The sequence below is a fragment of the Rutidosis leptorrhynchoides genome, chromosome 6 (assembly GCF_046630445.1).
Source record: "Rutidosis leptorrhynchoides isolate AG116_Rl617_1_P2 chromosome 6, CSIRO_AGI_Rlap_v1, whole genome shotgun sequence".
Classification (NCBI taxonomy): domain Eukaryota; kingdom Viridiplantae; phylum Streptophyta; class Magnoliopsida; order Asterales; family Asteraceae; genus Rutidosis; species Rutidosis leptorrhynchoides.
Window position 1 is genome coordinate 93,035,578 of NC_092338.1, and position 9,502 is coordinate 93,045,079.

Below are 9,502 nucleotides of genomic sequence, written 5' to 3' on the forward strand. Positions count from 1 at the left end.
TCAGGGTTATGGCAGCTCAGTTATTCCTGCCCCCTCGATAGATTTTCAGAAGTTGATAGCAGACAAAAACGTAATTCTTGATGTTGAAAATGAGTTTACCGGGAAAGTGGACAGTACCGGAAAAGAATGTGTTGATTCTGCTGGGTTTTGCTCCTCGAATGTACCCTCATCGGAAAAGCAATCATTGCCTGAAAATGAATCGTCGAAGAGTCTCTCGCCAGAAAAGCATAATACGTCGGGAATTGATACATCGGAAGCCAACGTGCGTTTGAATCAAGATGTTTTGTGGGTTCCCAATACGCATGAAGATATTCCAAGTTCCCAAAAAAATGTGACGGCGCATGCTTCTGTATGTACTCCGCATGAAATGGAAAAAAGTGAGTTTGGACCCACGAAAGAAGAAGGTAATGTTTTGTTGGGTCATATTGATGATCCAGTGGGCCAAGAGCTGAATTTTTGTGATGGTATCTTCGAATCTAAGACTACCGGGCCTTGTAAAATAGAGAACTCTAAAATTAATCCTTGTGAAGCTCTCATCTTTAATCATCAAAATGAGGACGATAATGTGGTAATTACTAAGCTTCGAAGAAAGAAGAAATTCAAATTGAAAAATAAGCATCATTTTTTCAATTTTATTCAAAGAAAAAATCGTCGGATCCGTAAAAAACATCGAGAAGAAATTAAATGGTATCAACGATATACACTTACTAGACTTATGGAAGACGTTGATGATGATGACAACTGTTCACGTTCTTGTTGCTCAGAGTCAGATGCATATGAGGACGGCGGATCCTCTTGCTCAGAGTCAGACTCATAAGGGCCCTTGTGATAGTTGGTGGTTTTACTTTAAAGGTGTCGGCTAAGAATTCTAATATGGTTTATTGGTTTGGTTTTGGGCTTTTGATCAAGGCTTAAGATTCTAAGGCTTTTGGTTTCGTGATTGGGTTGTGGAGATATTGATTTCTTGGTAGGTGAAATGTCCCGTTCATATTGATTATAAACGTTCCGTATTAATTGATTTCGTTGTGAGGTTTTGACCTCTATATGAGACGTTTTTCAAAGACTGCATTCGTTTTTAAAACAAACCATAACCTTTATTTTATCGACAAGGTTAAAAGGACACCACCTAGATTATCAGAAATGATAATCTAAAAATATCACACTTACACACTACCAATACATATAGATGCACAAACCGGATAAAAAACCGAATTCGGACAAAAAAAAACCGGATTTTTTTGTCCGGATTTTTCGAAACCGGTTCCGGATCCGGTTCCGGTTCTCGGCGTCGGATTTTTTTCCGGAACCGGTTCTTTTTCGGATCTCGATCGGATTTTTTCGGATTTTTCTTGGACTAGGATTCGATTTTGCGAATTATATTTTTACCGGTTCTATTTTTTTAACGTTTGACAACAATAATATAATCGGTATAAAGAAAAGTTATAATGCTCAACTGCTTAACACAATAGATAATATAAATAACAATATTCGAACAATACAATTATATAAATAACACTTTTATTCGAACGATACAATAATAAAAATAAAAACACTTTTATTCGAACAATACAATTATAATTAATACATTTCGAGCTTCGGCATGACCATCACCCAATAATGTATTAAGACTAAAGTATATTGAGCTTCGGCATGGCCATCACCCGTTATACTTTAGTCGTCAAATGACCCAAATGTGTTATCTTGTTGAGCGCGTTGAGGATGGTGCCTTCGATCGTAGTCTTCAAAAGCGGGGTCATCAACTAGAGAAAGGTAAGCTTGTTGGTAACCCGATACATTCATTTCGATTTGGTCCATATCAAACGGTTTATAGTCACCTTCATCCACTTCGTTTAGTTCATTGTCGTAATTCTCTTCGGTTGTTGTAGGTGATAATCCCGCTAAATTTTCTTCAAACTCTATACATTCTTCAATGTCGTTATATAACGGACCTTCTAATGAAGTTTGATCTTGTATCCTATCTACCCCATCCAAATAATCTTTCAAACATACACATACTTTCACAGCTTGGGGGGTAAGTCTTGACCTTCTTTCCGATATAATTCGACCACTCAAAGAAAAGGCCGATTCGGAAGCTACGGTTGAAGCTTGAACGGTAAATAAGTCACGAGCCATAATGCTTAATATTGGATATGTGTCTTGTTTTGTTTCCCACCATTTTATAATGTCAAGGTTGTTAAATTGTTCTTCACTCATGTTTAGTGCAAAGTTTGCCATCTTATAATTTCCCAACTCGCTTGTGGGTGCCGATGTTCGTGCGCGTTTGGAAGCGTCTTCACGTACCAAGTTAAAAAGACTTATTTTGAGGTCTCGGCTCCTTCGAGAAGATGATCCGGGTTGGTCAACAATTGAGTTTGATTGTCGACCATATTTTGTTGCATAAATACCAAACATATTCTCAAAAAATCATTAAAAGTGTGTACTTGGTTCAAAAGGTAGTTGGGTTCGGCATCAAAAACACCATGCACACAATTAAAGTTGGTATATATTGTTGTCATCAATCGTTCAACCCCATTAAAATTTAATCGTGGGTTAAGTGCGGCCACACATAAAAATACCTTCGGTATCTCTCCAAAATATTTTTTTAGTTTTTTTCTTATATGAAAAATCGCTTGTCTAAAAATAACATTATTTGAGTTCGCAAATTCGCATATTTTTTCCATCATTATATAAAATTGTTCTAAAACTAGTACGCTAGTTGGGTAATAAACACCCGATAACATTGTTGATGCCTCTTTAAAAACTTGTTAATGATTCCAAGTCATCCCATTCGTCGTCACTAATTGGTTCGGAAAATCCCTTTCTAAGTAGTTTTCTATTAAAAGCGATTAACGTAAAATATTTTCGAACATTAAACAAGTAGAATTCCATCTTGTATTATTATCAAAATAAGGACCTAACCAAGTGCCATGACAATCTTTAACAAAATCCTTATAGTTATGATGTCGTGCGTTGCTCGTACGATAAATCGTTACTAATAATCTTCTAAATTTTTCTTTTAATGAAGAACAAAAAGTTAAACAATCTTGAACTCCCAAGTTTATAATATGAGCAACACAACGTGTATGAATAAATGCACCATTTAAAATCGGTCTAAGTGCAATTTTTAACTCACTCATGGCCGCATCATTATTAGATGCATTATCTAGCGAAATTGTAAAAACTTTATCGATTAAATTATATTCTTCTAAAGTGTCTTGTAACGCTTTTTTTATATTATTACCGTTATGTGGATAACCAAATATTTTAAAATCGATAACACGTTTCATTAAAAGCCACGAATCGGGATTAAACCAATGAGCGGTAACGGCTAAATAAGAATTTGCCGTTCCATGTGGTGCGCTCCAAACATCACAAGTTATAGAAACCCTATGTTTATATGTTCGAAAACCTTCAATTATTTCAGTTTTAGCTTTTTTCCATATTTTAAAGGCGTCACGTCTTAAGGTAGAACGACTTACATTGCTATATCGTGGTTGTAGTCGATTCCGAATTAGCTCTGTAAGCCTTGGATTGTCGAAGTGGTTGAAAGGAAGCGCTTGTTGAATGACAAACCTTGACAAATCTTGCCGAAGAGCTTCGGCATCGTATTCAAAAATCGAATCATCGGCCCGCATTGTTTGTTGTCTCGGGTCTTGTCTTGCACTACAACTTTTGTCAAGATGTTTTCTTAACGTTGTATTACCCGAAACACCCATGAACTTCATACATTGTGTACAACGAGCTTTTTCCGCACCATCCTTCATTACACACAACTCGAATTTGGATCAAACGTCCCCTTTTCGCTTTGTTTCTTTTTTGTAATCAATATCGGCCGTAGTGTAGCTTTGTGAAGATGTTCCAACGGAAGCGGAACCGGAAACGGAAGCTTGTGAATTATCCATTATGGGATAAGTAGACTAGAGATTAGAGAATATTTAGTGATTTAGAAATAAATATGAGAATGTTTGTTGGTGCATTTTCAACCAAAGCATTACCATGTATTTATAATGGACTTTGTGGGGTTAAAATGGTAAAAAAAAACTCAAAAAAGGCTGAAACTGCAAAAAAAAAACGGCTAGTTTTTGAAAAACCGGATCCGATCCGGATCCGGATCCAAACCGGATCGGATAAAATCCGATTTATATCCGGAAAAAATCCGGTTTTTTTGAAAATCTGGATCCGGGTCGTACCGGATCGGATCTCGGATCCTGATCCGGTTTTTGCTGTGTCCGGTTTTGCTGCTGTCCGGTTCCGGATCGGGTCACCGGATCGGATCTGGATCCGGTTTTTTTGCCCATCTATACCAATACATATTGGTTTACAATTTTAATATGTTACAACAAAGTAAATTTCAAATGCAGTTTTAAACAATATAATACAAGCATGTTGACTCCAAATCTTGTCCATATATTAGCATGCAACAGCGGAAGCTCTTAATAATCACCTGAGAATAAACATGCTTTAAACGTCAACAAAAATGTTGGTGAGTTATAGGTTTAACCTATATATTTATCAAATCATAATAATAGACCACAAGATTTGATATTTCAATACACATCCCATACATAGAGATAAAAAAATCATTCATATGGTGAACACCTGGTAACCGACATTAACAAGATGCATATAAGAATATCCCCATCATTCTGGGACATCCATCAGACATGATATAAAACTCGAAGTACTAAAGCATCCGGTACTTTGGATGAGATTTGTTAGGCCCAATAGATCTATCTTTAGGATTCGCGTCAATTAGGCGTGCACTAATTCTCAAAATTAGTGATGTTCCCTAATTCTTAGGCTACCAAACAAAAAGGGGCATATTCATCTTCGATCATTCAACCATAGAAAGTAGTTTCATGTACTTGTGTCTATTTTGTAAAACATTTATAAAGCTGCATGTATTCTCATCCCAAAAATATTAGATTTTAAAAGTGGGACTATAACTCACTTTCACAGATTTTTTACTTTATCGAGAAGTAAGACTTGGCCACTGGTCGATTCACGAACCTATAACAAATATGTACATATATATCAAAGTATGTTCAAAATATATTTACAACACTTTTAATACATTTTGATGTTTTAAGTTTATTAAGTCAGCTGTCCTCGTTAGTAACCTACAACTAGTTGTCCAAAGTTAGATGTACAGAAATAAATAGATATATATTATCTTGAATCAATCCACGACCTAGTGTATACACGTCTCAGGCTAGATCACAACTCAAAGTATATATATATATTTTTGGAATCAACCTCAACCCTGTATAGCTAACTCCAACATTACTGCATATAGAGTGTCTATGGTTGTTCCAAATAATATATATACATGGATCGATATGATATGTCAAAACATTTTCATACGTGTCTATGGTATCTCAAGATTACATAATATATTAGAATACATGTATAATACAATATAAGTTAGCTAGGTGATGTCAAAGCTAAGGGGTATAAAATACTATTGAAGTTTACAACGAAACACTATTAAATACGATACAATTTTACACAAGATATTTATTTTTTTAGAGAATGGATATACTTAAACCTTGCTACAACACTTATAGGTAGTGTACCTAATCGTACAGTAGTGTAGTTTTTAGTAAGTCCGGTTCGTTCCACAGGGAAATCTTTAAACAAAGCTTAACGCTATATTAGTTTACTTTTATAAAAATACAAATACATATATATAAGTAATATTATTATTATAAAGGGGGGTTTTTACCGTTTAATGACCGATTTGTCGATTTTAAAACTTTAGTCGCAGTTAAAACCTAATGTAAAATATTAAATAAATAAAAGACTTAATTTAAAGCGTAAAATAAATAACGATAATGAAATTGCAATAAAAGTGCGATAAAATAAAATTGTGATAATTAAAAAGTACGATAATTAAAAGTGCGATTAAATAACAATAAATAAAAGTGCGATAATTAGAAGTGCAATTAAATATAAAATAAAGGAAATTAAATATGAAATAAAAGAATTATGCTTATTTAAACTTCCGTAATCATGATGTTTGACGTGTTGATTTTAGTTTTATGCCCATGGGTTAATTGTCCTTTGTCCTGGATTATTTAATATGTCCGTCTGGTTTTTGTCCATAACAGTCCATCAGTCATAAATATAAAATGCGAGTGCCCTCGTCAAATTATCCTTATACCCGAAGTTAAATATTCCAACTAATTGGGGATTTAAACTGTAACAAGATTTTAATACTTTGTTTAATAATTACACCAGGATGTCGACTGAGTGTAACCCAAGGTTTTAATATTTTGTTATCAATTATACCAAGTGTCCTTTGTACATAATTTCACCCCTGTTTTAATTATTCTAGTGGCTATTAATCCATTCCCGTGTCCGGTTAAATGAACGATTATTCGTACATATAAATACCCCGCCCATCGTGTCCGATCGAGTGTATATGGTAATTTATAGGGACGCCCAATTGTAAATCTTTATATTAACATTAACAAACTATCATTTAGTTAAACAAATATAAAGCCCATTAATAGCTCATAGTCTAATTTCCACTGATAATGCTAAAAACGAACATATATTTCATAGCATTATTCCTCAAGAAAGACAAGCTTTTAGTTGCAATTGTTCTATTTACAAGAGATATTCGTTTAAATAATAAAAGGTGAAGACAAAAGACAGATTCGACGAATTGAAGACGCAAACGACCAAAAAGCTCAAAAGTACAAAAGACAATCAAAAAGGTTCCAATTATTGATAAGAAACGTCTCGAAATCACAAGAGTACAAGATTCAAAACGCAAAGTACAAGATATTAAATTGTACGCAAGGACGTTCGAAAATCCGGAACCGGGACCAGAGTCAACTCTTAACGCTCGACGCAACGGACTAAAAATTACAAGTTAACTATGTATATAAATATAATATAATATATAATTAATTATATTAATTATATATATATTATATATATATAATAAAAACCGTCGGCAGCGGGTGTGAGCTGTAAATACCTCTCCGCGACTCGCGGAGTTTGAAGGGCATTTTGCCGCGAGTCGTGGAGCCCCAAAAATCAAGTCTGGCTATAAAGCCAACCGAATTCTGATCAAATTTCAATATCTTTTTCTTCTCCTCTTCATACGTAAATATATTTATATTTATAATTTATATTTTAATTTTAATTATAATTCTAATAATAAGGGTATGTTAGCGAATGTTGTAAGGGTGTAAGTCGAAATTCTGTCCGTGTAACGCTACGCTATTTTTAATCATTGTAAGTTATGTTCAACCTTTTTATATTAATGTCTCGTAGCTAAGTTATTATTATGCTTATTTAAAACGAAGTAATCATGATGTTGGGCTAATTACTAAAATTGGGTAATTGGGCTTTGTACCATAATTGGGGTTTGGATAAAAGAACGACACTTGTGGAAATTAGACTATGGGCTATTAATGGGCTTTATATTTGTTTAACTAAATGAAAGTTTGTTAATGTTAATATAAAGATTTACAATTGGGCGTCCCTATAAATTACCATATACACTCGATCGGACACGATGGGCGGGGTATTTATATGTACGAATAATCGTTCATTTAACCGGACACGGGAATGGATTAATAGCCACTAGAATAATTAAAACAGGGGTGAAATTACATTCAAGGGTAATTGGTGTAATTGTTAACAAAGTAGTAAAACCTTGGTTTACACGCAGTCGATAACCTGGTGTATTCATTAAACAAAGTATTAAAACCTTGTTACAATTCGAATCCCCAATTAGTTGGAATATTTAACTTCGGGTATAATAATAATTTGACAAGGACACTTGCAATTTATATTTATGACTGATGGACTGTTATGGACAAAAACCAGACGGACATATTAAATAATCCAGGACAAAGGACAATTAACCCATGGGCATAAAACTAAAATCAACACGTCAAACATCATGATTACGGAAGTTTAAATAAGCATAATTCTTTTATTTCATATTTAATTTCCTTTATTTTATATTTAATTGCACTTCTAATTATCGCACTTTTATTTATTGTTATTTAATCGCACTTTTAATTATCGTACTTTTTAATTATCGCAATTTTATTTTATCGCATTTTTATTATTCGCAATTTCATTATCGTTATTTACTTTACGCTTTAATTTAAAGTCTTGTATTTATTTTTTTTTACATTAGGTTTTAACTGCGACTAAAGTTTTAAAATCGACAAACCGGTCATTAAACGGTAAAAACCCCCCTTTATAATAATAATATTACTTATATATATATTTGTATTTTTATAAAAGTAAACTAATATAGCGTTGAGCTTTGTTTAAAGATTTCCCTGTGGAACGAACCGGACTTACTAAAAACTACACTACTGTACGATTAGGTACACTGCCTATAATTGTTGTAGCAAGGTTTAAGTATATCCATTCTATAAATAAATAAATATCTTGTGTAAAATTGTATCGTATTTAATAGTATTTTCCTAGTAAAATAATAACTATTTTATATACACCTCGTTCGACATCAAGTATTTTTGGCGCCGCTGCCGGGGAACTATCTTAAAAGCCGGAAGCGCAACGCTAATAGAAAAAAAAAAAAAAGATTTTTAGTTACTTTTATTAAAAGTCGTTTTTGTAAAAATACGTTTTAATTATTCAAAAATATAAAAAGAAAAAACAAAAATATTAGTATTTTTAAGATTTTGTTAAATATTTAAGTTTTATAAAGTTTCTTTATTTCTATTTTAGTTTATAAAAATATAAGTTTTATTTTAAAATCGTTTATTTAAATTAAAAACAGAAAACATAAAATAAAAAAAAAAAAAAAAAGAAAAACGCGTAAAAAGATAAAGCTGTCAACTGAATTCCTGAACCCCGCGACTTGCGGGGTTTTCTTCTTTATTTGCCGCGACTCGCGGAGGGTTTCTGACAGGCGACAAGGAAGCCCTAATCGAGCATTAATTACGGGATATTATTAATATTAATTATTATTATTACCTAATTTGTATTATTATTATTATTAGTTTTAATTTTAATTTTACTTTTTATTTATTTATGTATTTAGTATTAATTAAGTTTTTATTAAATTATAAAATTAATAGTTTTATTAAATAAATAATATAAAAATAATATTTTTATAAAAATTGTACTTTTTACAACTTTTTGTATATTTTTATATTTTGTCCCTTTTTAATCGTTGTAGCGTAATATTTGTATTTTTTAGCTCATATTTAATTTTAAACTTAGTTTTTGCTATAGTTATTTTTACTCCTAGATTTTTAGGCTTTGCCGTAGAATTCCTTAAGTGCTTTTTCTTTAGACTAAGATTTAGGTGCTTTAGAATTTTGCGACGCCTTTTTAAGTTTTAGTTTCTTTTTAAGTTATTTCCATTTGGGATTTAGTTTTTCCTGTAAACTTTAATATTTTTAGACCTTTTACTATGTATCAATTATCATTCCAATTAGTAATTTCAATTTGCGATTATAATTTTAAGTTAGTTGTAGTAATAAGGTTAAATTAGTTAAGT